Source organism: Temnothorax nylanderi, unplaced genomic scaffold, assembly GCF_030848795.1.
Source record: "Temnothorax nylanderi isolate EJ_2023f unplaced genomic scaffold, tnyl_v1.0 TNYL_tig0547_pilon, whole genome shotgun sequence".
In the NCBI taxonomy this organism is placed as follows: domain Eukaryota; kingdom Metazoa; phylum Arthropoda; class Insecta; order Hymenoptera; family Formicidae; genus Temnothorax; species Temnothorax nylanderi.
The window spans coordinates 5,535-18,711 of record NW_027249609.1 but is presented as its reverse complement, the minus strand read 5'-3'; the positions used below and the strand labels follow the sequence as shown (position 1 = coordinate 18,711).

The 13,177-nt window shown below is 43.1% G+C and overlaps 2 pseudogenes; one reads left to right on the top strand and one right to left on the bottom strand.

Annotated features, from left to right (window-relative positions):
• Window positions 1–3,824: 3,824 nt before the first annotated feature.
• On the bottom strand, window positions 3,825–4,334 carry LOC139783825 (sentrin-specific protease 1 pseudogene; annotated as a pseudogene).
• A 7,527-nt stretch (window positions 4,335–11,861) lies between these two features.
• LOC139783824 (uncharacterized) lies at window positions 11,862–12,689 on the top strand (annotated as a pseudogene).
• Window positions 12,690–13,177: the final 488 nt, after the last annotated feature.

Here is a 13,177-nt window from a genome sequence, read left to right as displayed (position 1 = left end):
TTTATTCGTAGCGGTGGTGATTATGCGAATGCCGGTAACAGTGGCGACACGCGCGCGACAGAACTCGTATGGCGAGAAATCGATGCCGCGTTCGAATCGCGGATAATGACCGGTGCGGTAATTAATACAGACCATGTAGAACCGCGGCAGTTTTTGGAAGACGCCTGCAGCGTAGTGTGCAAGCGAGTGCGAGACATTATAAAAAAACATAACTGTGTCAAAGTGAACACCTTGTTCAACGGGGAGTTTGTGGCGGGCGATAAACGTGCCAATAAGAGTTTTAATACAAATAACAAAAAACTCTGTAGTACATCGCACTTGCGCGAGTGGTACGAGCGGCACGTTATCGAGCCCACATTAGCGAAACTCGAGGAGTTCCAGGAACGCGACAGTGGGTGGGTGTTGACGCGAATCCTCAATTTGATGGTGAACGTCAACAGATACAATCCTTTGCGCGCGGGGTGTCACTTGAAATTGCCTCAAGACATTAAAACGAAGAACGCCGTGATCAATGTGCTGTCTATGGACAATGCGTGTTTTGCGTGGTCAGTGGTAGCCGCCTTGAATCCAGCCGAAAGACATTCAGAACGGGAATTATTATACCCGCATTATTCAACGGTATTGAATGTACGAGACATTGAGTTCCCAATGACATTGAGTCAAATTAAAAAGTTCGAACGGCTCAACAATATATCCGTCAATGTCTATACCATCGAGGGACAGAAGACGTCAACCGTTCTTCCAATACGGCTTACCGACCGCACGAGTAACAAACACGTGAATCTGTTGTACGTGCAGGATCCGCGAGACAACAATGTTGGACATTTTGCGTGGATTAAGCATCTATCCCGCCTCGTGAGCTCACAAATTAATAAACATGGACACACAAAGTACATTTGTGATCGGTAAGTGTCTATACTTTTTTAAAATAATATATAGAATATTTTATATTTTGTATATAAAAAATTTATAATATTTGTGTTTTTCTTTTTTGCAGATGTCTTCACTATTTTAGTTCGAGCGACAAGTTGCAGTCTCACTGTGGACTGCCGAGAGGTAAACAAATGCGCAATCCGACTACCGAGCGAGGACAACAAGTGGCTGGGCTTCAAGAACCACAGCAGGAAAGAGCGACTTCCCTTCGTGGTGTACGCCGATCTGGAGTGCGTGCTGCAGAAGACACAACCGGAGACGGAACACGCGTCATACGTCTATCAACATCATCGGGTATGTAGTATAGCATACTACGTACAGTGCTCGTACGACAAAACGTTATCAGCGTATCGATTTCGCCGCGATAATGACTGCGTCGTGTGGTTCGTCGAGGAACTCAAAGGATTGGCGCATCGCGTAAAGAATATCTTGTCAGACAATGTATGCATGGTAGACCTAACGCGAGACGAGTGGGAGACATTTAACAGCGTGGCGCAATGTCACATATGTGAAAAACCGTTCGCGCCGGATGATAATCGTGTACGCGATCATTGCCACCTAACTGGGCGTTACAGAGGTCCGGCACACTCGACGTGCAATTTGAATTATAAGGATTCTCACTTCATCCCAGTAATATTCCACAATCTGTCGGGCTATGACGCACACTTTATTATCAAGGAGATAGCTGCCGCGTTCGAAGGCTCGATCGATGTACTGCCTATAACAAAGGAAAAGTACATCTCATTCACGAAGCATGTGAAAGACACAGCGGAAAGATCAGATTCGCGCAGCGACATAAAATTAAGATTTATCGACTCGTATAAATTTCTGAGCGCGAGTCTCGCAAAATTGGCATCCTTCCTCGACAAGGATAAATTAAAAATTATACGTTCCAAATTTTCCGCGTTATCCGACGACGATTTCAAATTATTGACGCGAAAAGGTGTCTTTCCATACGAATACGTGGACAGCGTCGAAAAGCTGGAGGATACGTGTTTACCGCCGCGCGATTCATTTTACAGTTCCTTGACCGGTGAAACCGTATCCGAGAGCGATTACGCGCACGCCGCGAACGTATGGCAGCGATTCTCCGTTCGAACCCTGGGCGAATACAGCGATCTGTACCTGAAAACCAATGTATTGCTGTTGGCCGACGTGTTTGAAAATTTCCGCGACAGCTGCATCGCGAGTTACGGACTCGATCCCGCGTACTACTACACTTTACCAGGCTTTACGTGGGACGCCATGTTGAAACATACCTGTATCAATTTCGAACTGCTGACCGACATTGACATGGTTATGTTTATCGAACGTGGTATTCGCGGCGGCCTGAGTCAATGTTCCGGCAGATACGCGCAGGCCAACAACAAATATATGCAGTCGTACGATTCATCGAAACCGTCGTCTTACCTAATGTACTTCGATGTAAATAACCTGTACGGCTGGGCGATGTGTCAGTCATTGCCCTACGCGGAGTTTCGATGGGTCGAAGACGTGTCGAATTTCGACTTTAACGCGATCGCTTTGGATTCGCCTACGGGTTATATTCTCGAGGTCGACCTAGAGTATCCGCAGGATAAACACGACGCGCACACTGACCTACCGTTCTGTCCGATGCGCGATAAACCGCCCGGTAAACGACAGGACAAACTTCTCGCCACGGTGAACGATAAGGAGCGTTACGTTATTCATTATCGCAATCTACAGCAGTGCACGCGCCACGGTCTTTGCGTCACAAAAATACATCGCGTATTGCAATTCGTTCAATCTGCGTGGCTCCGCGCTTACATCGAACTCAATACAAAATTTAGAACACATGCCAAAAATAAGTTCGAAAAAAATTTATATAAATTAATGAATAACGCAGTTTTCGGGAAAACGATGGAGAATGTACGCAATCACGTCGATGTAAAGTTACTAACGAAGTGGGACGGACGATACGGCGCGGAGGCAATGATCGCGCGACCGAATTTCCACAGCAGGAGCGTGTTTTCGGAAAATCTGGTAGCCGTCGAACTGCGCAAACTCGAGGTGAAATTCGACAAACCGATCTACGTCGGCATGTGCATCCTCGACCTGTCGAAGGTGTGCCTATACGAATTTCACCACGAGTACATGTCTCCCCTGTACCGCGACTCGTGTAGAATCATGTATACCGACACGGACAGTTTGATTTATCATATCAAGTGCGACGACGCGTATGAGACGATGAAACATGATATAGCCAGGTTCGACACGAGTGACTACGCGGTAGATAACGCTTATGGTATGCCTCTCGTGAATAAAAAAGTGCCGGGCCTGATGAAGGACGAAAACAACGGCGCGATCATGACCGAATTCGTTGGACTTAGGGCTAAAATGTACGCCTTGCGAGTCGATGGTAAAAAAGACTGTAAAAAAGCGAAAGGTGTCAAAAACAACGTTATCGCGCGCACCATCACGTTCGACGACTACACGCGGTGTCTGAACGATGAGATCGAAATGACTCGACCGCAGTCGTGCATACGATCGAAAATGCACGAAGTGTACACTATCAGCGAGACGAAAATCGCTCTGTGTCCGTACGACGATAAGCGATATATCGTGCCGGATTCGACAGATACGTTGCCGTGGGGACATTATCGCATACCTTTATATGATAAGGAACAGTGAAGATTCATGTATGTAATGTATGTATGTATGTATGTACATAGGAATATATGTATGTAATGTATGTAGTAGTATAACACGACATATGTAACGTAATATAATATGTAATGTAATGTACTAGTAATGTACTAGTATGAATGTATGTATATATATGTATGTACGTATATGTATAATGAAAGGAATATTAATCACGTATATTTTTATATTATATATTATAAAACATTTATTCAATAAAAAATTTTTTATACAATATTTCCATTTATTACTTCCCTAAACATTTTGTTCCTAAAGTATGGCATGTCATCATGCGTGAACGTTATCTTCCTGCTTGCACAAACGTATTCGGCGAACATGCAAGAGAATACACCACAATCGCTGCCGTTCGTCTGTTGCGGAATATTCTTGGCGGAATAAAATGTCCAATCACTCATATCATAAGGTTGTTTCTTTTTATCAAGACTCTCATCTTGTAAATATAGTTTTAGCGCAGCTAGACATTTCGGATTATCACTGCCCATACTGTCGTAATAAACAATTGTTTTATCGCGGAAATCTACTATTGACATACACCAGTGCACGTTCAAATGTATAGGGATAATAATAAGATCCTGCGCAAAGATGTCCACCTTCCTGGTCCATCGCTTCAGAGACGAGTGACCGCTCGACAGAAGTTTTGGGTAAAAGAACGTATTCATCGCGTGTACTTTCGGATATTTGTTCGAAGATGTACCTCTGGCGATCAGCAGATTCATATAAAAGTTAATCACTTTACTGGCTATGTTGCGACGAATGGAGGGTCGCGGCCATGGGACCCCTCCTCGCCAAAATTAAAAGGTAAGATCGCTAACGCGACCGTCACGCAGACTCCACGCGGACCCGCGGCGCGGCGCGGACCCGCGGCGCGACGCGGACCCTCCCGCGCGGACCCGCGGCGCGACGCGGACCCCCCGCGCGGACCCGCGCGCGCGACGCGGACCCCCCGCGCGGACCCGCGGCGCGACCGCGAATGCGAACTCGAACGCGGGTGAGTCATCCCGGTGATTCATCCCGGTGAGTCATCCCGGTGAGTCATCCCGGTGAGTCATCCCGATGAGTCATCCCGGTGAGTCATCCCGGTGAGTCATCCCGGTGAGAAATCCTGGTGAGTCATCCCGGTGAGTCATCCCGGTGGTATGTCAAGGTCACCCCCCCTTCCCTTCACCCCCTCGTAATCCGATACCATTGTGTAACCCGATACCCCCCTCCCCCTCACCCCCTCGTAATCCGATACCCTTGTGTAACCCGATACCCCCCTCCCCCTCATCCCCGCAAAATCCGATACCCTTGTGTAACCCGATACCCCGTCCGCTCCCCCTCCCCCTCACCCCCCCGCGAAACCCGATACCCTTGTGTAACCCGATACCCCGCCCCCGCCCCCTCCCCCTCACCCCCCCGCGAAACCCGATACCCCCCCCTCCCTCACCCCCCCTCATTGCCCACGGGGTGGAATCGGCCTACTATACCTACTTGCCGTCGATTTTATGCTCGCGCCCTCGCCCTGTGTGAATTATGGGATGTCCGAGCTCGTGCTCCATCCACATTAACCACAGTAGAGCTTTGCGTGAGTGATTATCGGCGAATCTATATCCTCCCGCCGGAATGACTCCTATCTCCTCCTTGCGCAGAAAGTTTTTGCGAAAAACTCTCATGCACGTGGAAGCGATAGTCGTGCATTCATCGAACGGACACACGTTCCCGCATTCCAAAAAAAATTTTCTGAAAGCCGTGCACGCGCGTCGAAGAATATTCACGTCGTTACGGCAATATTTAATAATCTCGCTTTGAAAATTAAAAATAAACAAAACAGTAACTTGATCAAGTTTTCTTGATACAACAGTGATCAAGTTTTCTTGATACAACAGTGATCAAGTTTTCTTGATACAACAGTGATTCGAGAGGGGAGTGTGTTGCTTACGAATTGGTACAGGAAACCCACCTTTTCAGGGCGATACATAAATTATTTTTTGAATCACCCTCTTAAATACAAAACCAATATAGTACGTAATCTTGTTGACCGGGCTGTTCTTTTATCTGACGCTTGTTTTCATAAGTCCAATTTAGTTGAAATAAAGAAGATTTTTTCTAATAATTGTTATCCAACAAAAGTAATTAACAAATATATTAGTGTCCGGCTTAACGAACTACAGACACGTCAAAATGATAGCAACAATTCAAGCAGTGACAGTGTGGCTCGGGATCCTTTGAAATTTATTACTGTACCGTATGTTTAAGGGTCTCAGTGGCGCGATGGCGGTGTGGGCCGTACAATGCGTGATGCGAAATTCAAGGTTCTCCTCACCATCCCGAAGAGATTGGATTGTATCATTAGAAAGGGGAAAGACAGACTACCGAATCTTAAGCAGACTGAGTTGATTTATAAGATTGATTGTGTTAATTGCAACGCGACATACATTGGCCAAACAAAAAGGCATTTAGAGACACGCATCAAGGAACATCGCTGTGATTTAGGAAGAATTTTGACAATCATTCTGTGGTTAGTAAGCACCGTCTCACGCACAATCACGATTTTAATTGGCAACAACCGAAAATACTATATAAGGAGAGACAATTTAAGAAAAGAGAAATCTCAGAAATGTTCTTTATTAAAAAATACGACTACACAATCAATCTGCAAAAAGAAACTGAAAATCTGCCCGCGATTTACAACCGTGTGATCGGTGTCACTTAGGGTGCACTTTTCAGTTCTGTTCTGCTCGTTTCCACCTGTGAGCACATCTAGTATTTGCTTATTGTATTAGTATGACTTTGACTGTCACGCTGTACGGATGTGTTCTCGGATATAGCTTGCGACGTTCCCCCCCTTTTCGCGCTACACTGTTCATATTATATTTTCTTTGTCTTGACGCACAAGATATGTAAGCTTTCTATTTTACTTGTTATATCTTTACTTTAATTTAATTCTATTCTGACTTTTTAATTTATGACTTCCGAGTAATTATTTTATCTTTTTACTATTGTGAGTTTATTTCACTTTTTAGCTTTACGTATGCATGATGTAGTTAGGGCACGATGTCAGCGACGTAATGGATATTTTGTATGCGGATCTTGCGAATGTATGGCTTGATTATTTTTCTCAATTGAAAAGGGCCGAAATTGCGGTTGAAACGTTGTGAGTTTAAATATATTAATTATCTGGCCAGTTGGGTCAAATAGAAACGACTTGTGTTAAAAATGAAGTTGTTACGCGTCATCTCTGCGTGCCACGAAAGAAACCGTTCGCGTTCTTCCGGTTTCATATACTCGGGAAAAAAATATCGTGTGTCGGGTATCGGACCGATATAATCTTGATTTTCACGGGTGTTAAATAAATGTGGAAAAATGCCTTTATCCGGTGTATCCTGCAGCCCGAAAGCTTTAGGTAATTCGGATAATTTCATCGGCATATAATTGAAGCTATCGATAAATTTCGTATGTCCGACCGTCATTATGACAATTTTCGTCCCGTTTAAAATTACTTGCGGTTCTTCCGTCATTTCTGTATTTTCAACTAAATATTTCAGAATAAATTGCGCGTCGAACGCTTTCGCATTATGAGCGATGCAAATAATTTTTTTTTTTTACATTTTGTTGTTCGCGTTGCAAAATCGACGAACTCTTTTACAGGATCACGACGAAATATAAATTCGCGCACTACGCACCAACGGCATCGCACCGACATGTCGTCTATCGCGGCGCACGTTTCGCAAATCTGTTGCGCAACGCAGAGAATCGATACGTGAACTTTAACGTTCTCCGTACCTTCGAGCGTCTCGTCTTGACGCGTTTCGAAATCATAGAACACGAATGCGACGCGTTCTTTTTTGCTATTACGGTTGTTCGTTGCATCCGCGCCGTCATTTACGTTACCAAGCGATACCACTCCTCGTGCTAACGTAGTAACTCGTACCCTCGCCCGGGTCTTCGTTTACGTCGGCATTACGTCGAAGAGGCCGCATAAAACATAGACGATTAGCGGACTGCAACGAACAACACGTCTTGCAATACGAAACGCCGCATTCGTGTTGCGAACCTTTCTTGACGAATCGCCCGCAACCTTCGCAAATCCTAACGGAACTGCAGACGCTCGCGAGCGATTTACCGTCGTAAGATTTTTGCGCGAGATGACGTTCGAAACACGAATTTCCGAAAAACGCACGATTATACGCCGCGCACCTAACAATTTCCACATCGGGATTCTCGCACGAGGGTGTGGCGTAACAACGCGGACATTTTTTGGAACAGCGATGTCCTCTGTCTTTACGAAACGCAGTGTTGCACGACACGTAAAATTCTTTTTGAGCACCGGCGGCAGCATTAAAATTTAATATTGGATTATAATGATGCGAACGCTTGTAATACATTATGTTTAAACGGTACGTAGGTTCGCGTTCTAACGAGGCGAGTAATTTACTACCGTCGTACAATGAATTCTCGCCGCTACCAAAGTTGCTGGAATTGTACATAATTATGGCTATATTTTCGTCGGCGAGAAAACGTTGAAAAAGATCGATCTCGGGAATTCCGCACCCGTCTTCGGGTATCGTAACACCGGCGTTCCTCACTAGTTCCAACGCTAATTCACGCTGAAGCGCGGAAGTCCGGCATCTTACGGAATTCCACCTGACGTGCAACTTCCCCGTGCGTAGATTTCCGCGCTCGCGATAAATTCGTGCCAACACGAGGGAACGAGGTAGGCACAAATTATCTCTATTACCGAGATCTAAAATTGAACGCTTAGCTATGTCGGTTATTCTGTTTGTCGAGCCCCCGCGGCCCACTGGCACCGCGACGTTGAAAACGCTCACGACGAAATTTTGAGCGATATCGATTCCCCCGTTACTTTGTGCGACCGAGCTCACGAGATCCCATATGTTCTCAGGAGTTAAGTCTCGTACCGGGCAAAACGATAGCCCCGCCGGACCGTGCGTTAGTTCCGCTGATTCGAACGATAATCCAACGTAATCTCTCGGCACGGTCGAACGTAACGCATACTCGTGAATTTCGCGGAACGCGTTTTCCAGCCAACGCACGATATCCTCGCCTTCGGGTATAGATTGTATTCGAAAACTGGCTTCCCTACCGAGTATCCGGACATTTCTAAACCGACGCGCGTTTTCTGCCACTAATTCTATAAAATTAAATTGCCCGACCTGGTGATGCTGCTGGTGCTGATGATGTTCCTGCTGACGTGCCTGCTGGTGCTCCTGTTGTTACTGTTGCTCCCTCTCCACGGGGGTATTTTCCTCCTCCTCCTCCTCTTCTCCGACTCTCTGCGATCGAGGATTCTCCTCTTCCCCCTCCTCTTCCTCCTCGCTAGCACTCTGCGTTTGTGTATCAACGGCATTGTTGGTAGCAGCAGCATCAGCAGCAGGACGGTTTGCACCACCACCCGATTGTACTAAAAATTAAAAAAACTTAGTCTCCTATAATATTGATTTATATTACGTTTAAAAAGTTAAAATTTTTACACGACAGCGATAGAGCATACTAAGGTAACTCACCTTTAGTTGCTTTTATCACTAGCGTAGGTCGGCGTTCTGTTTTTAACTCTTTGTCTCTTATTAATTTTCCGGAGACAAAGGTCGAACCGGTAAGTAAGAAACATCTAATCAGAAATAATTACTTGTGATTAGCACAATAAATTACGGAATTAAAAATATAATAGACAAATATTATTACCTTCATAATCGTTAGGTGCGTATCTCTCATCGTCGTCATCGTTACCGGTATTACTAATATCATCATCAATATTATCAATATTATCATCAATATCATTTTCACTCTCCTCCTCCTCCTCCTTCTCCTCCTCCTCCTCCTCCTCCTCCACCTTGTCCATCACCTCCTGCGACTCTTCTGCGTTTCGAACTTCTTGTTCTTGTTCTTGTTCTTGTTCTTGCTCTTGCTCTTGCTCTTGCTCTTGCTCTTGTTCTTCCTCTTCCTCTTCCTCTTCCTCTTCCTCTTCCTCTTCCTCTTCCTCTTCCTCTTCCTCTTCCTCTTCCTCTTCCTCTTCCTCTTCCTCTTCCTCTTCCTCCTCGTCTTCCATCATTATTCGGTCGATCACCTCGTCGATGCCCGGGGTGACAACATCATCTCATTCCGATTCTTCTTCTTCCCTTCCTGGTAAAATGTAACATTTCGTTATTTCTTTTATTCGCTGCTAAATTTTTATCTTAACTTATTTTTTAAAACTTACGCGGCGTAAATACAGCCGAATCCGGTGAGCTCACAATTCTCACCTCCTCTTCTTGTTCTGCTTCTTCTTCCACCTCCTCTTCTTCATCATCATCTAAAACAGTATAAATTATATTTGTTTTATTATACAAATATTGTAAGTGTTAGCTTTTACGTGTTATTATTAGTCTCTTACCAGAAGATAAATCGATGACGGGGATGTCTGCGGGTGGTGCCACGATTCTAGCTCTTTCTATAAAATTTAATATTTATAATATTCGTTATTTTTAATGATTAATTAATTTTATTTTTTCTAACTTACGTGCTGGTACTGCCTCCTCCTCAGCAATGTTCTCTTCCGCTCGGCGTCTCTGTCCTCGTCGGACCGGTTGGACAGCGGCAATGCGGTTCTCCACTATTAAATTAATTTAAATTTTAGTAATAAACTCCACTATATTAAAATTTTAAGGTACAATTTTTATTTCTAACACTTACCTGTTCTTCCGTTACGACGCAGGAATCTAGCTATATGGCCTCTTCCTGCGTCTTCTTCTTCGTGGCCAACAGCTTTGCGCGTTTCTACTTATTTCAAAATGATGTCCACCAATGTTTTATTTCTTCTGCAGTAACCCAGTTCATGCATCACACATAACAGGGTATTGCTACACCCATCCACGAAACGTCCGAAAAGTCTATAATTATCCTCTTCGTCGTTTGACACGGCTTCCACAAACTCACGTTGCTCATTTAAGCGATTGCTTAAATTGCAGCTCACTTTGAAAAACTCCACCAAAATTACACGGAGAGACATTTTTGAAGCACTTCACTTGTCTGACTAACTAAGAGCGTGCAAGACGACTCTAGTACAATCAGACAAGTAAGGACTAACTCTCAGCTATAGTGTTACAGGCTATTTATAGTTGAAAATATTTCCAAAAACTTCTAGAATAATGGTGTGACAAAAATTTTCTAGCTAAGGCATTGGTTAGCAAATTCAAAGCTTTCCCCACTTTCTTCCCACCCTCCCTTACCGGTGGAAGGGAAAAGTTTTCGGAGAAAAAGTTATCTTATACCATAAATGCCCGTCTACAATAAGAGTTTTAAGGCCCTTATGATTTATGCTCTAAACTATGACATATTCCCGGCTTTGTGCGTTCCTTGCTCTAAGCCCTAAGCTTTAAGCCCGAAGGGAGTTGGTCAACTTCCATCTTTAAAAGCCTAGGTCTTGAGGTTTAGAACCTATGGAATTTCTCTCTAAAAACAGAGACTAGGGCTTAAAGCACCTGTCTTGTAGATGGACACTAATCCCTTTTACGTCTTGTTCACGAAAACATATTCTTTTATCTAAGGGCTTACCAAAAATTCTTTATTAAAAATATCTAGTAATGTTTTATCCCAACATGTAACTAGAAGGATTTATTATTGCATCTCAGAAATTTATTGATTTATTGCTTCCAGTATAAAATGAGATCGGTTAACTTTTACACAAAAACATACTTTTATCTAAAAACTTACAAAAATTCTCCATTGAATTTTTCTACTAATGTTATATATCCCATCAACTAGAAGGATTTATCACTACACCCCGGAAAATTTATTGATTTATTGCTCCCAACATAAAAAGAGATCGGTTAAATTTTACACAAAAACATTTTTTATCTAAAAACTTACAAAAGATCCTTTATTGAATTTTTCTACTAATGTTATACGTACCAGCATATAACTAAAAGGATTTATTACTATTACTCGGAAAATTTATTGATTTATTGCTCCCAGCATAAAAAGAGATCGGATAGATATGCGTCACGTCACAAAGCGAACCTGACCGTTCTTGTTTCTCCCCCTCCCCTCGTGGCAAAACGCTCTTAAAAATTCCACTTTTATCTGCGCGCGCAGACTAATTTTTCTAAAACGTTGCAGACGAAGTTAACATTTTGACTAACGTTACGAAGTCAAAATCATTCGAGTCTCATCGTTCGAAGCGACAAGTTCGCCAGTGAAAAAGTATAACTCTCTTAACTGACTTTTCGATTAGTGTGTGTTAGCCGATATTACGAAGAAATAGAACAATGGCTAGTCACAGAGAAGACGCTAATAATTCTGAGAAGCGAATGTTCACTAGCGATATTCCTGATAAGGGAAGCGACTTCGAGGGAAGAAACGAGCAATTACATATGCTGCTATCGACAACATATGGACTCAACAGCTTCCATACAAAGAGAATTCATGTGGGTTTGCAAGCAACATCCGAGGAAGTTTTCGTGCCGCTGGTTAAATTAACCGGCAACTGTGCGGACGACGTTTATTTCGACGAGAAATCGTGGCAGCAGTTTCAAGAGAACATGCGACTCGTGAGCGAATATTTAAATGGAGAAATCAAATTGAAGCCGAATTCTATCTCCATTAACAATATCTCCGTCAATTTTACCTCGGCCTACGGAGCAAGATCCATATTGCTGGCGTACAAGAAAAACGAGGAGAATACTTCCACCAGGACGGATCAACGAACAGACGAGGAAAATTGTCCACCGACGAAGAAATGAAAAACATATGCAGTGGCAATTGTGATGCAGAAGCCTACATTTCTCGGACTGAAAAATATTGCGAAATGCATCGATGCACATTTATCACATTTAAAATCAGTGGCCGATAATGTTAACAATTGCGCGCGTTATCTTATTAAAGAAATAGAGTTAAATCTTCCTAAAAGTTATATAGATGAAGATATTGTAAAATTAACTCTCAGAGGAAATTACAACGACATCGAGCGTAATGTACGTACGCAAATAACCGATTTAACTTTCCTCGATATGTATTTTAATATAGTATTTTTAGAATTTATTTTGCTGCGCTTTACCGAAATCCGTCGTATAATTTTGTCGAATCGCGGATTGTAAATTTTATAACATTATTGTTTGAACAATTTATCTACAGCCTTACTTTATAAGCGACTAAATTGTATTTTTCCCATGAAGAAGAATTTGTAGCAATAACATTTTTTGTAACTTCTACTTTCATCTATTTTTCTTCAATCCTCACGTTCTCCGAACAAATTCCTTTTCTCTTATTTTTTCAGGATTGGTCAAAGTCTACCTCGTAAATTTTTCGAATGCGCTCGATAATAAAAACTTTTATTTAAACGGAATAATTTCGTCACGTCACGTACGAACTTGTCCGTTCCTGTTTTACAATCTCATTTCAACAGGAAATAAGTCTCACGTAGGCAAATCTTAGAAACCAAGCGTATTTGATTATTTCGAAAACTCTTTGTCCAGACCCAAGTCCTAAAAACACGGTCATAATCATGAAAACTATTCTCTGAAAACGATATATACGCGTCACGTCACAAAGCGAACCTGTCCGTTCCTGTTTCTCCCTTCCCCTC